The sequence below is a fragment of the Eptatretus burgeri genome, chromosome 23, assembly GCF_056783735.1.
Source record: "Eptatretus burgeri isolate ZD-2024b chromosome 23, Ebu_testis_v1, whole genome shotgun sequence".
NCBI classification, from domain to species: Eukaryota; Metazoa; Chordata; class Myxini; order Myxiniformes; family Myxinidae; genus Eptatretus; species Eptatretus burgeri.
In genome coordinates, this window is record NC_140983.1 from 1,092,292 (window position 1) to 1,106,119 (window position 13,828).

Consider the following 13,828-nt stretch of genomic DNA (forward strand, 5'->3'; position numbering starts at 1 on the left):
CTTAATTGCCGATCATGGGGAGGGGGGTGCTTCCTGGCTTCATGAGGGGACGGTCCACGAGTGCCCCCCTTGGTACGTGGTGCTCGAGTCCACTTCTGGCTCCTCAGCCCAACCCATACTTCCCCTGCCTGGGCTATCTTCCGCCACCACAACCAAATCACTACTCTCAATGAGCCACACTCCCAGCCTGTGAATGATATGTGTATATGTATGTATGTATGTATGTGTGTATGTACGTGTGTATGTACGTGTGTGTGCATGTGTATGTATATGTGTATATGTATGTGTGTGTGTGTGTAGGTATGTGTGTATATGTATGTGTGTATGTGTATGTATGTATGTGTGTATGTATGCCTATATGTTTGTATGTGTGTGTGTGTGTGTAGGTATGTGCGTGTATATGTGTGCGCATGTATATGTATGTATGTGTGTGTGTGTATATGTCTGAATGTGTATGTATGTGTGTGTGTGTGTGTATATGTCTGAATGTGTATGTATGTGTGTGTGTGTGTGTATATGTTTGTATGTGTGTGTGTAGGTATGTGCGTGTATATGTATGTATGTGTATGTATGTGTGTAGGTATGTGTGTGTATATGTGTATCTGAGTGTGTGTGTATGTGTATGTATGTATGTATTAATGTGTGTATGTATGTGTGTGTATGTGTGTGTGTGTGTATGTATGTGTCTGAATGTGTATGTATGTATGTGTCTGAATGTGTATGTATGTGTGTGTATGTATGTATGTGTGTGTATGTGTATGTATGTGTGTGTATGTATGTGTGTGTATGTGCGTATGTGTATGTGTATATGTATGTATGTGTATTTATGTGTGTCTGAATGTGTATGTATGTGTGTGTATGTATGTATGTGTGTGTATGTATGTATGTGTGTGTATGTATGTGTGTGTAAGTATGTGCGTATGTGTATGTGTATATGTATGTATGTGTATTTATGTGTGTCTGAATGTGTATGTATGTGTGTGTGTATGTATGTGTGTGTGTGTATGTATGTGTGTGTATGTATGTGTGTATGTATGTGAGTGTATGTATGTGTGTGTATGTATGTATATGTGTGTATATGTATGTATGTATGTGCGTGTATATGTGTGTGCATGCATATGTATGTATGTGTGTATGTATGTATGTGTGTGTGTGTGTGTGTGTATATATGTCTGAATGTGTATGTATGTGTGTGTGTATATGTTTGTATGTGTGTGATTGTAGGTATGTGTGATTGTAGGTATGTGTGTGTATATGTGTATGTATATGTGTGTCTGAGTGTGTGTGTATGTGTATGTATGTATGTATTAATGTGTGTGTATGTATGTGTGTGTAAGTGTGTGTGTATGTATGTGTGTAGGTATGTATGTGTGTGTGTGTATGTATGTGTGTGTGTGTGTATGTATGTGTGTGTGTGTAAGTATGTGCGTATGTGTATGTATGTGTATATGTATGTGTATGTGTATGTGTGTGTGTGTGTGTGTGTGTGTATGTATGTGTATGTATGTGTATGTATGTATGTGTATGTATGTATATGTATGTATGTATGTGTATGTATGTATGTGTATGTATGTATGTGTATGTATGTGTGTGTATGTATGTGTATGTGTGTATGTGTGTATGTGTGTATGTGTGTATATGTGTATGTGTATATGTGTATGTGTATGTGTGTATATGTGTTTGTATGTGTGTGTGTATGTGCAAAGAAAAGCCACCCCCAAAAACAAGGGTGGCAGACAGGTCCGTGGACCTAATGTGACGTGGAGCCTGGATGAATGGTCAGGCCCACGAGACCGAAGGGTCTTACCCGCACCATCGTGGCACGACGGTGGGCAGGTCGCGACGTCTACTCCCCCCACGGCCTGGCGTGGCAGCGCCTGTCCTCGGGCAACCGGCTTGGTCGGTGAGCTCTCTCCGGCGTCCTCCACCTGGATGCACAGGCTCGCGCCACACAGCAGGCACCACAGAACGGACTGGGTTACCGGCGCTCTCTCAGCGCGGATGCTTGGAATGGGGGAATTCCTAATGCTCTATCAGTACGTCGATGCCCTCTTTGCAGGTCAATGCTCTTTGAGGGAGTTGACGCTCGAACGAGCACCCTGGAGCGCCTTGACTCAGGCAAACTCTCCCTGGCTGTGGTATCCACGCAGCCCTCCGGTTTTCCTCGGAGCCCCTCTCCGCGTCCCTGCTCCTTTCACCAACTCTCGCTCTGACACCACGACCGTCTCCCCACAACCGGCTGACTTGAGCTCCGTTCATCAACACTGGCAACCGATTCTCTCGACACTGCCTCGAGCTCTAAAACCGACTGGCCGTGAGCTCTGTTCTGCTCGCCCTTTTATAGGGCGGGGAAGCGAGAATCGACCCCTGACCCTTGACCTCCAACCCCAGCGAAGCGGACGTGGTAGAAATCACCAAAACACTCGCTCGACAGCGTGATCCCTGACCTCGGCAGAGCGGACGTGGTAGAAATCACCAAAACACTCGCTCAACAGCGCGGCTTCGTCCCGTCCGAGCCGATGTGTGGAATTCACCAAGGCTTCGCCTCGACAGCGCGACATTTAATCCCGACGAGCCGATGTGTGTAATTCACCGAGGCTTCGCCTCGACAGCGCGACCTTTAACCCCGCCGAGCCGATGTGTGTAATTCACCGAGGCTACACCTCGACAGCGCGGCTTCTTCCCGGCCGAGCCGATGTGTGTAATTCACCAACGCTTCGCCTCGACAGCGCGACCTTTAATCCCGACGAGCCGATGTGTGTAATTCACCGAGGCTTCGCATCGACAGCGCGGCTTCGTCCCGTCCGAGCCGATGTGTGTAATTCACCGAGGCTTCGCCTCGACAGCGCGACCTTTAATCCCGACGAGCCGATGTGTGTAATTCACCAAGGTTTCGCATCGACAGCGCGGCTTCGTCCCGTCCGAGCCGATGTGTGTAATTCACCGAGGTTTCGCCTCGACAGCGCGACCTTTGACCCCGCCGAGCCGATGTGTCGAAGCGATGATGTGGGATGAAGTTGTGAAGGTAAAGGCGAAGGTGGTGGTGTTTGCGAATGGTTGTAGAAGCGCTGATGTGGTAGCGTAGTTGGTGGAGGTGGCGTCGTTGTAGTGTGGTTGGCGCTGTGGTGGGGATGGCGTGGTTGTTGAGATGCTGTTTGTTTGAAATAAAAGATAGAGAAAGAAAAACGACTAACGAGTGGATCGCAGCCCAAATGGATCACATAAATTCCCTCTATACAACAGGTTTGGGCTAACTACACATGGACCTTTGGAGATATCTCACCTGAGGGCCCTTTATGGTGTAATGCGAATTTCCACAACCGTTACAGTATGTACAGTCAAAGCAAGCAGATAAAATAATTACCACCGAATAAAGCGTTTTATTCGCACACTCAGTCACTTAAACAAGTCTACTACAGCCCCAACGGAGCCAGATGTGTGTGTTTCCCCGGGGCTTCGTCTGGCCGAACCGATGCGTGTTATGCATCGAAGCTCCGTCCGCCAGCACGGCTTCGTCCCACCCGACGAGCCGATGTGTGTGTGTTTCACCGGAGCTTCGTCCGGGCGAACCGATGCGTGTAACCCCCCGAAGCTTCGTCCGCCAGCGCGACTTCGGCCCTGACGGAGCGGACGTGGTAGAAATCACCAGAACATCGCTTTGACAGCGCGACTTCGGCCCCGACGGAGCGGACGTGGTAGAAATCACCAGAACATCGCTTTGACAGCGCGACTTCGGCCCCGACGGAGCGGACGTGGTAGAAATCACCAGAACATCGCTTAGACAGCGCGACTTCGGCGTTGTCTCTGGGACGAAGGCGATGCCATGTTTGTGGGGTAGCGCTGTTGATGGTAGTGGAGGGAGAAAGGCGAAGGTGGTGGGGGTTTGGTTGTGGTTGTTTGGGGGCGTTGTGGGTGGTGGCGATTTGGTTGTTGGGGGATGATTGGTCCAAAATAATGATAGAGAAAAGAAAAACGGCTATCTCAAAGGATCACAGCCCTGTGAACACGGAAATTCCCTCTAAACAACGGTGGGGAAATCTAACTGCACATACACTTATCGGTATAACTGATCTGAGGACCTTTATGGTGTAGTGCAAATTTCCACAACCGTAACAATATGATCGTTATTATGATTGCCGTATGATACGACTATTGTAATTATTGTTGTAAATATAATTTGTGTTAATATATACTTTGTTATAATGTTATTATTGTTTTTTTTTTAATTTTGTAATTGGAATGCCAGGCCAGGGTTGAAGGACGTATGAAGCTGCTTTATACACCTTCATGTGGCGTGTGCGCCTTTAAAACATGGAAATTCTCACGGATTTTTTTGTCGTACAGTCCAGTCTTAAAGGGTCTACACTCTGTAGGATATACAGTCCACGTTTTTGGGGCACTCAGGAAATTTTCGGACTTTTGGGTCTTAATGGTCTTGGGGGTCTTCAAAGTTCGAAAAGGTCTCAGCAGTCTAAAGGGTGAAGAGGTGCCATTCCCATGGCGTGGAATTAATGAATAGACGTACATAATTAATAGACAAAAAGTATGCTTCACTCAAACACACACACATGCGTGCGCACACACACACGCGCGCGCACACGCACTCAAACACACACGCATGCACGCGCACACACCACACACACTCAAACACACACACACGCGCGCGCACACACACTCAAACACACACGCATGCACGCGCACACACCACACACACACCCTCAAACACACGAACACACACACCCCATCCATTTTTAGTAGTCGACCTTTCTCGTAAGAGGAAGTCGACCTTCCGAACAACACCGTGCTTATACACCGCTCGGTAAAATTCCTATAGAAATTCTCGATATAAAACAGAAATTAAAATAATTGAAAAAAAACCCATCAATAAAGTTAAATAACACCAGCGTTAGCCGGTAACAACGTTCTGGTAATATTAAACAAACAAAGTTTCATGTCAAACGTGTTTATGCATTCAGCCATTGTGGATGACGTCACGGACCCTTCTTTCGAGGACCTGGTGGGTTGCCAGGTTGGCCTCCGTGGGCTTGTTCTGTGAGGATTTAATCGATGGTGCGGTGATCGAACGAGCAAGCCTCTCCACCTTGGTGAACGTGCTGTCACCCCCGGGTACATCCGTGAGACGCCACAGACTCTTCTTCTTCGTCGTCCGACTCGTCTCCGTTCGGCTCGACCGCCATGGCGTCCTCCTTTGCGCGCGTCTCCTTCCTGCCCTCCCTTCAGTATCAGGTCGAGCATGCTTTGTCCAGGAATGAGGATGTGTTCTCCACAGAGGTCTCTTCCTCCACAACGGTCAATCCGTACGTCCCGCCGCCCGTCACAGTTGCCAGTAGCGGGTGTCTGTCCACGGATAATGGATCCGTGTCCTCCACAGATTCGAGTGTGTACGTCGTGCGACGCGGCAGGACCGTCGGGAGCGGGTCCCTACACACGGATAATGGATCCGTGTCCTCCTCCACAGACGCGGGTCCGCGCACCCGTCACAGATTTCTGTCCACGGACGATGAGGTGTCCAGCGGCAGTGTCCTCCTCGCCAGACGTCAGGTCGTACGTGCTGCACGTGCGTCTTGCAACGTCTGCGGAAAGCCGGCAGCACGACACCCGTCCCACGTGCCTGGGCCCCAGGACTCGCTCTTGTTGTCCCTGATCCATGACGAACGGACCTTCTGCGAGTCCGATGACAAGTTTGTCCCGTTTTGGATTCCCTGCTCATTTCTCGACATTGTCCTCATTGTCGCGGATGATTGTCACCATTCGTGTCCTCATTGTCGCGGATGATTGTCACCATTCGTGTCCTCATTGTCGTGGATGATTGTCACCATTTGATCTGATCCACAGTGACATGTTGTCCAAGTTGTTATAATTTCATGGTTTTGTTAATTGTTTCCCCCGTGATGGTGAATTTGTGAACACCGATGGTTGTTCTGAAACGTCACACATTGTCACTGCATTTAAATAAATAAATAAATACAAATCTCATATCGGGTTGTGATTGATTTTATTCACAGCAGTCACAACCCGTCGCTTCACTGATGGGAGTATGAGGGGTGGGGGGGGGAGAAGGAGGGAGGGAAGGGAGAGAGAGGAAATGGAGAGAGAGAGGAGGGGGGAATGGGGCGCAGGAGGGGTGGGGGAGTGAGGAAGCGTGGGAATGCCTCACCAAATGTCGCTATACACCCCGGGAAGAGGGGTGGGGTGGGAGCGTGGAGGAGAGATGAGAGGGGAAGTGGGGAGGGGTTTTGGAAGGGGGTAAGCATGAGGAGAGGGTTTCTCGACTTGTGTTTGGAGTCGAACTTGTGGAGAAGGGAGGGAGGGGGAGGTAGTCCAGGATTGAATGAAATGGGATACGTTACAACAGCAAGTTTACACAGCACTCGAGGACCAATTGAGATGTGCATGATGGGTGGAGAGGGGAGGGGTTTGGGAGAAAGTAGGTGTGAGTGGAGGGGAAGGCAGTGTGAGTCGCGGGGAAGACAGCATGAGTAGAGTGCGATGCAGCGTGAGTTGAGGGGAAGGCAGCGTGAGTGGAGCTGAAGGCAGCGTGAGTGGAGGGGAAGGCAGCCTGAGTGGAGTGGAAGGCAGCGTCAGGGAAAGTGAAGGCAGGATGAGTAAAGGGGAAGGTAGCGTGAGGGAAAGTAAAGGCAGCATGAGTGAAAGTGAAGGCAGTGTGAGGGAAGGTGAAGGCAGCGTGAGTGAAAATGAAGGCAGTGTGAGTGAAAGTGAAGGCAGTGTGAGTGAAAGTGAAGGCAGCATGAGTGAAAGTGAAGGCATTGTGAGTGAAAGTGAAGGCAGCATGAGTGGAGGGGAAGGCAGCGTGAGTGGAGGGGACGGCAGCGTGAGTGGAGGGGAAGGCAGCGTGAGTGGAAGGGAATGCAGCATGAGGGAAAGCGAAGGCAGTGTGAGTGGAGAAGAAGGAAGCGTGAGTGGAGGAGAAGGCAGCCTGAGTGAAAGTGAAGGCAGCGTGAGTGAAAGTGAAGGCAGTGTGAGTGAAAGTGACGGCAGCATGAGTGAAAGTGAAGGCAGGGTGAGTGAAAGTGAAGGTAGCGTGAGTCGAGGGCAAGGCAGCGTGAGTGGAGGGGAAGGCAGCATGAGTGGAGGGGAAGGCAGCGTGAGTGAAAGTGAAGGCAGTGTGAGTGAAAGTGAAGGCAGCATGAGTGGAGGGGGAGGCAGTGTAAGTGGAGGGGAAGGCAGCATCATGGAAAGTGAAGGCAGCTTGAGTGAAAGTGAAGGCAGCATGAGTGGAGGGGAAGGCAGTGTCAGTGGAGGGGAAGGCAGCGTGAGTGAAGGGGAAGGCAGTGTGAGTGGAGGGGGAAGCAGCATGAGTGGAGGGGAAGGCAGTGTAAGTGGAGGGGAAGGCAGCGTGAGTGGAGGGAAGGCAGTATGAGTGGAGGGGAAGGCAGCATGAGTGGAGGGGAAGACAGCATGGGTGGAGGGGAAGGCAGCATGAGATGAGGGGAAGGCAGTGAAAGTGAAGGCAGCATGAGTGAAAGTGAAGGCAGTGTGAGGGAAAGTGAAGGCAGTGTGAGTGGAGGGAAGGCAGCGTGAGGGAAAGTGAAGGTAGTTTGAGTGGAGGAGAAGGCAGCGTGAGTGAAAGTGAAGGCAGTGTGAGTGGAAGTGAAGGCAGTGTGAGTGGAGGGGAAGGCAGCGTGAGTGGAGGGGAAGGCAGCATGAGATGAGGGGAAGGCAGTGAAAGTGAAGGCAGCATGAGTGAAAGTGAAGGCAGTGTGAGGGAAAGTGAAGGCAGTGTGAGTGGAGGGGAAGGCAGCGTGAGTGAAAGTGAAGGCAGTGTGAGTGGAAAGGAAGGCAGTGTGAGGGAAAGTGAAGGCAGTGTGAGTGGAGGGGAAGGCAGATTGAGTGGAGGGAAGGCAGAGTGAGTGGAAGGGAAGGCAGCATGAGTGGAGGGCAAGACAGCATGGGTGGAGGGGAAGGCAGCGTGAATGAAAGTGAAGGCAGTGTGAGGGCAGCGTGAGTGGAGGGGAAGGCAGTGTGATGGAAAGTGAAGGCAGTGTGAGTGGAGGGGAAGGCAGCGCGAGTGGAGGGGAAAGCAGCATGAGTGAAAGTGAAGGCAGTGTGAGTGAAAGAGAAGGCAGCATGAGTGGAGGGGAATGCAGCATGAGTGGAGGGGAATGCAGTGTAAGTGGAGGGGAAGGCAGTGTGAGTGGAGGGAAGGCAGCATGATGGAAAGTGAAGGTAGTGTGAGTGGAGGAAAAGGCAGGGTGAGTGAAAGTGAAGGCAGTATGAATGAAAGTGAAGGCAGTGTGAGTGAAAGTGAAAGCAGTGTGAGTGGAGGGAAGGCAGCATGAGTGAAAGTGAAGGCAGCGTGAGTGGAGGGGAAGGCAGCATGAGTTGAGGGGAAGGCAGTGAAAGTGAAGGCAGCATGAGTGAAAGTGAAGGCAGTGTGAGGGAAAGTGAAGGCAGTGTGAGTGGAGGGAAGGCAGCGTGAGGGAAAGTGAAGGCAGTTTGAGTGGAGGAGAAGGCAGTGTGAGTGAAAGTGAAGGCAGTGTGAATGGAAGTGAAGGCAGTGTGAGTGGAGGGGAAGGCAGCGTGAGTGAAATTGAAGGCAGTGTGAGTGAAAGTGAAGGCAGTGTGAGTGAAAGTGAAGGAAGTGTGAGTGGAGTTGAAGGCAGCGTGAGTTGGGGGAAGGCAGCGTGAGTGGATGGGAAGGCAGTGTAAGTGGAGGCGAAGGCAGCGTGAGTGAAAGTGAAGGCAGCGTGAGTAAAAGTGAAGGAAGTGTGAGTGTAAGTGAAGGCAGTGTGAATGGAGGGGAAGGCAGCGTGAGTGAAAGTGAAGGCAGCATGAGGGAAAGTGAAGGCAACGTGAGTGGAGGAGAAGGCAGCGTTATGGAAATTGAAGGCTCCACACGGAGACCGTGTTGTGTGGAAGTCACCGCATTCGAAAAGTGAACGGGAGGAAATATAAAGAACGAAGGCGCGAGCCTTAACGACTCCATCTTCCCGAATTCCACGTGCTGAGGGACGAGAGAGGCCGAGTTTCGGAGGGATGGAGGAGAGCGCCGAACACGACGTCGATGTGAGCGAGAATAGAGCGGGGGATGACAGCCCTGGTGAGGGTGCACACGTGGTGCCCGGTGTCACGCGGATGGACACGCGTGTGGGACGCGACCTCTCCGTGCGGCCTCAAGGGCTTATCGACTCCATCCCATTCACAAGCAGCGGTGTCCGTGTGTGCTTAACGTGTTGGAATTGAAATTGAATTTGGTGTCCCAGCGCAGGTTCGATTCCTGGTCACTCCATTCTTCTTTTGTCTATAAATTATTAGTCTCTACTGAAGGTGAAACTCTCCAAAAGGTGAGCAGCTTATTCCCACGGACACTGGCCATTGATGACACCCGAGTCGCATCATTTCGTGGACACGACACCGAATTGACCCGGCGGTGACTCGCCATTTCTTGCTTCTTCTTGAACTTGTGACTCTGTATTCACTCAAGCCTAACAGCTGATGGGACACCGCTCAGACTGCACGAAGTCCTTGACCTTTAACTCGTGAGTAGAAGTCGATAAATCGAATTTCGACACGTACGTACGTACGGTGCGGTCTGGTGATCGAAGCTTTTGCCTCGTTTCGACCGCCGTGCGCCCGAAGAAACCAATGAAAAGGGTCAAAACGACGGTCGAAGCACAGTCACAACCTCTCAGACGTCGAACCGACACGTGGAATTCAAAAAACGATCACGTGATCAACTGACATTCACATGAAACGTGTTAATAATTCGCTGAACACTGTATGGACGCCCAAGCGGTGTAGTTCGTAACGGCGTCTTCGACACGTGATCGCGGATTTATTTTAAAGTGTAAATTTTAATCACCTTTTATTATTTTGTGAGTGATTCATGGAAATTCCTGTTATATATTAAAACTATGACAAATAAAGGAAGGTAATGTTTCGTTGAATGAGACAAGAAATATTATCTCGTTTCCTTCAGTCGGTATATAAGAAGAAGAAGAAAGCAGTGAACACGTGGTGTTGGAGTCCCACTTGAGGTGAGGTTCCTGTCAGCATGAAAGATGGTATTTGGGAAAGAGTGAAAGACCAAACGTTGTTGGGAAGTTTGATGTTCGAGAGGGTCGAGTCGTCGACTTTGGAGGTTTTATGAAGCGATGGGGAGGGACTTGTTATTTATTGACCCTCACCTGTTCCCGGAAGGTTGTTGGGTGTGAGTTTTCGTGCCTGTTGTGTTGGTGTGTGTGCACAGATCTACTATGATGTGCGTAGATCTACTGTAATCTATGTATCCTGTCGTGGCTGGAGGAAACGAGGAGGGGCACCCAGCATTGCCCGTTGCTGTTCTCAGTATGTTGCCATTTTTATCATCCTGTTTATGTGTAGCATGTTAAATGCTTCTTGTATGTGTATGTATGTGTGTGTGTATGTATGTGTGTGTGTGTGTATATATGTGTGTGTATGTATGTGTGTGTATGCATGTGTGTGTATATGTGTGTGTATGTGTGTATGTGTATGTATGTGTGTGTATATGTATGTGTGTATGTATGTGTGTGTATGTGTATGTAAATGTGAATGTATGTGTGTATGTGTGTGTGTGTATATGTGTATGTATGTGTGTGCATGTATGTATGTGTATGTGTGTATGTATGTGTGTGTATGTATGTGTATGTGTGTGTGTGTGTGTGTGTGTGTGTGTATGTGTATGTAAATGTGAATGTGTGAATGTATGTGTGTATGTATGTGTGTGTATATGTGTATGTATGTGTGTGCATGTATGTATGTGTATGTGTGTATGTATGTGTGTGTATGTATGTGTGTATGTATGTGTATGTGTGTATGTGTGTGTATGCATGTGTGTATTTGTATGTGTGTGTATGTTTATGTGTATGCGTGTATGAGTATGTGTGTATGTGTGTGTGTAAATGTATGTGTTTATGTGTATGTATGTGTTTGTGTATGTGTGTGTTGCTAATGCTACATGTGTACATGCATGTTGTGCACTGCCGATTGCCTAGGGGGCACCATTATTGCTTCATTAGTGGTGCACCCTCTGGGACACTTGTTGACGGACGGACGCAGACACACACACACACACACGCACGTCGAGACCGAACTCCATTTATACATTCTATGCTGCACGGCCTGGTTGCCTGTAATTTTGGTGAGCATGGCTGTGAGGGAGGAGCTCTCTTTCCTTGAGCTGCCTGTTTCCCTCATTGTGTTCTCTTTGTGTTTCCCCGTCTCGTCCATTTGTTTCTCTTTTCCTTTGTCTTGTTTGTCCTGCGTTTTATCTTCCTGCTTTTCCCTGGCCTTCCTCCTGTCTGGTGGGGCCTTGCCCACCAGGCAGGAAGGGACCTCCCTCCCCCTTCATCCCAAGTGTTGGCCCCTTCTCCCTGGTATAACGAGTTGGCACCACAATTGTGTTCGATTTCAGTTTACGAAGGAAGGAGCCATTCCTGCCGGCGAGGCTTTTGGTCCGGAGGTTTTGTTGGGTGTGCTGTATTTTTTTTCTGCCTGATCTCCCTCGCCCGAGGATTTGACGTGTCATTACAGACAGGGCAGGGATCTGCCGAGTTCTGTCGCCAGTTGGCGACCGCACAGTCTGCTGGGATTCTGGCAGACTGGGTGGTCGAGTTCTCTCTCAGAAACCCAGGAGAGAGTCTTGACCATCTGCCTGTATAACGAAAGCCAAAGTGACTATGATGTCCTGGTGTGGCTCATTCGGTTTATCTTATCCCATGGTCAATACGGCTCGTCCAGAACAGCTTCGATATTTGGACTTGAACTCAGCAGTCCCAAGTCAAGCCGCGGACGAGGGAGGATGACACGGTCTCCCATATTCTAAACGGGATGATAGTTGGGATGGACCGGGGTCAAGTGTTTTATGCAGGACAGCTGAAAATTACATCTTGGCTACTTGGTTACCTGGTGTGGTGTGGATGTCTGCACTCAGTGTGGCGAGTTGGGACATTTAAGAGAGCGTTGTGAAAACCATGTACGTTGTTGCATTCACTGTGGTGGAACGAGACACACTTACCGCTCCTGCCCGTGGAGCTGTGCTTGCGGAATGCATGCCGCCGCGGGTGGAAGTAGGGGTGTTGCCCCTTGGGCAAGTGCGGGGCTGAGGGTTGTTGTGCCTGATGTGTCCTCTCCTCCCCCCCCCTCCCGTCACCCAACCACAGTAAAGGAGGACGACGGAAGGATGGAGGGAAATGAGGAGAGAAAGGTAGAGGAGAATGAGGAGGCCACAGTTCTCCCGCCTCCCGCAGTAGAGGACATGGATGTGGTGACATCTTGTGCTGGGCCCACTGATGTGAGAGGGGAGGACTATATGGAAGAAGTGGATTATCTGGTGACGGGTTTGTTTGAAAAAACCTCTGTTCAAAGGACTCTGGTGCCTGAAACAGAGAGCGAAAGTTCCTCCTCCGACTTTGAAGATATTGGCACTTGGGATGAATGGATAGTGGGAAAGTTCAGGAGGGCCTGGGACAAAGGAAAGGCTCCCCTGGGCAAGGCCCCACAGGGAAAAACCTTCAAACGAACCAAGGAAAAGGTACCTGTGGGGCACAAAGCCGCCCGTGCATCAGGCGGCCCATCCAGGTCTGGGGTAACGCCGGGGTTGTCCGCAGTCCAATACTGGGGGGGAGAGGGGTTCACCCAGTCAATCCCCCCATTGTTCGTCGTTCGCGCTCTCGCTTCTCCAGGAGACACTTCCCACCCCTCACTTTTGAAGCCCCTCCAGGGGCGGAAGAGTACATCGGCACAAGTCAAGAAGGACGATAATTTTTGCTGTTTTTGGTGTTGATTTATTCTTCCTTGACTTCTTCCTGTATTTGTGGCCAAACTCTTGTTTTGATTCACTGTTTCTGTATGATTGATTTGGTTTCATTCATTGTGCCTCAGTTTCTTGATTCTTCGTTTCTGCTTTCTTTTCCCTGGTTCATTGACTTGTTTTGAATATTGTTTTGATTTCTGGCTCTTTGGTTTCTTGATTTTCTCCATGATTTTGATTATTTTTTTAACCTTTTGTTCAATAAAAAAATGCCGAGACCATAAAACCCCCCCGATGCCGCCATCCACAAAGCACGTGTGTACGCCCAATGGTTTGATGAGCACGACACCGATGTTATCCATATGTTACGGCTTTCTCAGTCACCAGATCTGAACCCAATCGAACATTCATTGGATAATTCTGGAGCGACGCCTGAGACAGCGTTTTTCACCTCCATCAAACGGGTGTGAGTTGATTGACTTCCTCGTGGAAGAATGGTGTCACATCCCTCCTGTAGAATTACAGACATCACTCCTGCTGACTTTGCGGTCTCACAACCCCAGGTTACCTATTTAGGGTTAAATTATCCCGTGCATTCACAAGCCCCAGATATCTCCTTCCCATCGCTGTTAACGAACACCCAGATCCGATCAGGTGTCTCCCTCAGGGTGGTCTACCCGGTCCATTTGGCTCCCATGTAAATAATTAATGGCACAAAGCTTTGTGCATTTTCACATCACGATGACGTCCTTTGTAGAACAGTTGATAGCCATTACTTTGTTGGCAATGAAGCACAGCATCGTCTTTCCAATAATTATGGATGTCCATTAAATAAATCACCCAAACTGACCGTGCTCGCACGAGGAACTTCCATGAGGTTCAAGTTAATTCTCTGCGAGTGATTCATCGGGGGTTTTGCAATAAGGTGGTGTAAAAGACGCCGATCAACGGCGGTAAACTTCTGGGATTTTTTTTTTCCGACAACCTTTAAAATCTTAATTTTATTTCCATTCAATCATGTGATTAAACACTGGAGAATACAAATCGCCTTGTTGGCACTTTTAAAACCCCTTC

The 13,828-nt window shown here is 49.4% G+C and overlaps 1 long non-coding RNA gene across 2 annotated transcripts; it reads left to right on the forward strand.

Moving 5' to 3' along the window:
- Window positions 1-9,896: 9,896 nt before the first annotated feature.
- LOC147007930 (uncharacterized) lies at window positions 9,897-13,065 on the forward strand. Of its 2 annotated transcripts, none has more exons than XR_015053783.1 (3): window positions 9,897-10,019; window positions 10,232-10,329; window positions 12,165-13,065. It is a non-coding gene; the product is annotated as an uncharacterized LOC147007930 (long non-coding RNA). The 2 variants fall into 2 exon arrangements; XR_015053784.1 differs by having other exon boundaries at window positions 10,011-10,123.
- Window positions 13,066-13,828: the final 763 nt, after the last annotated feature.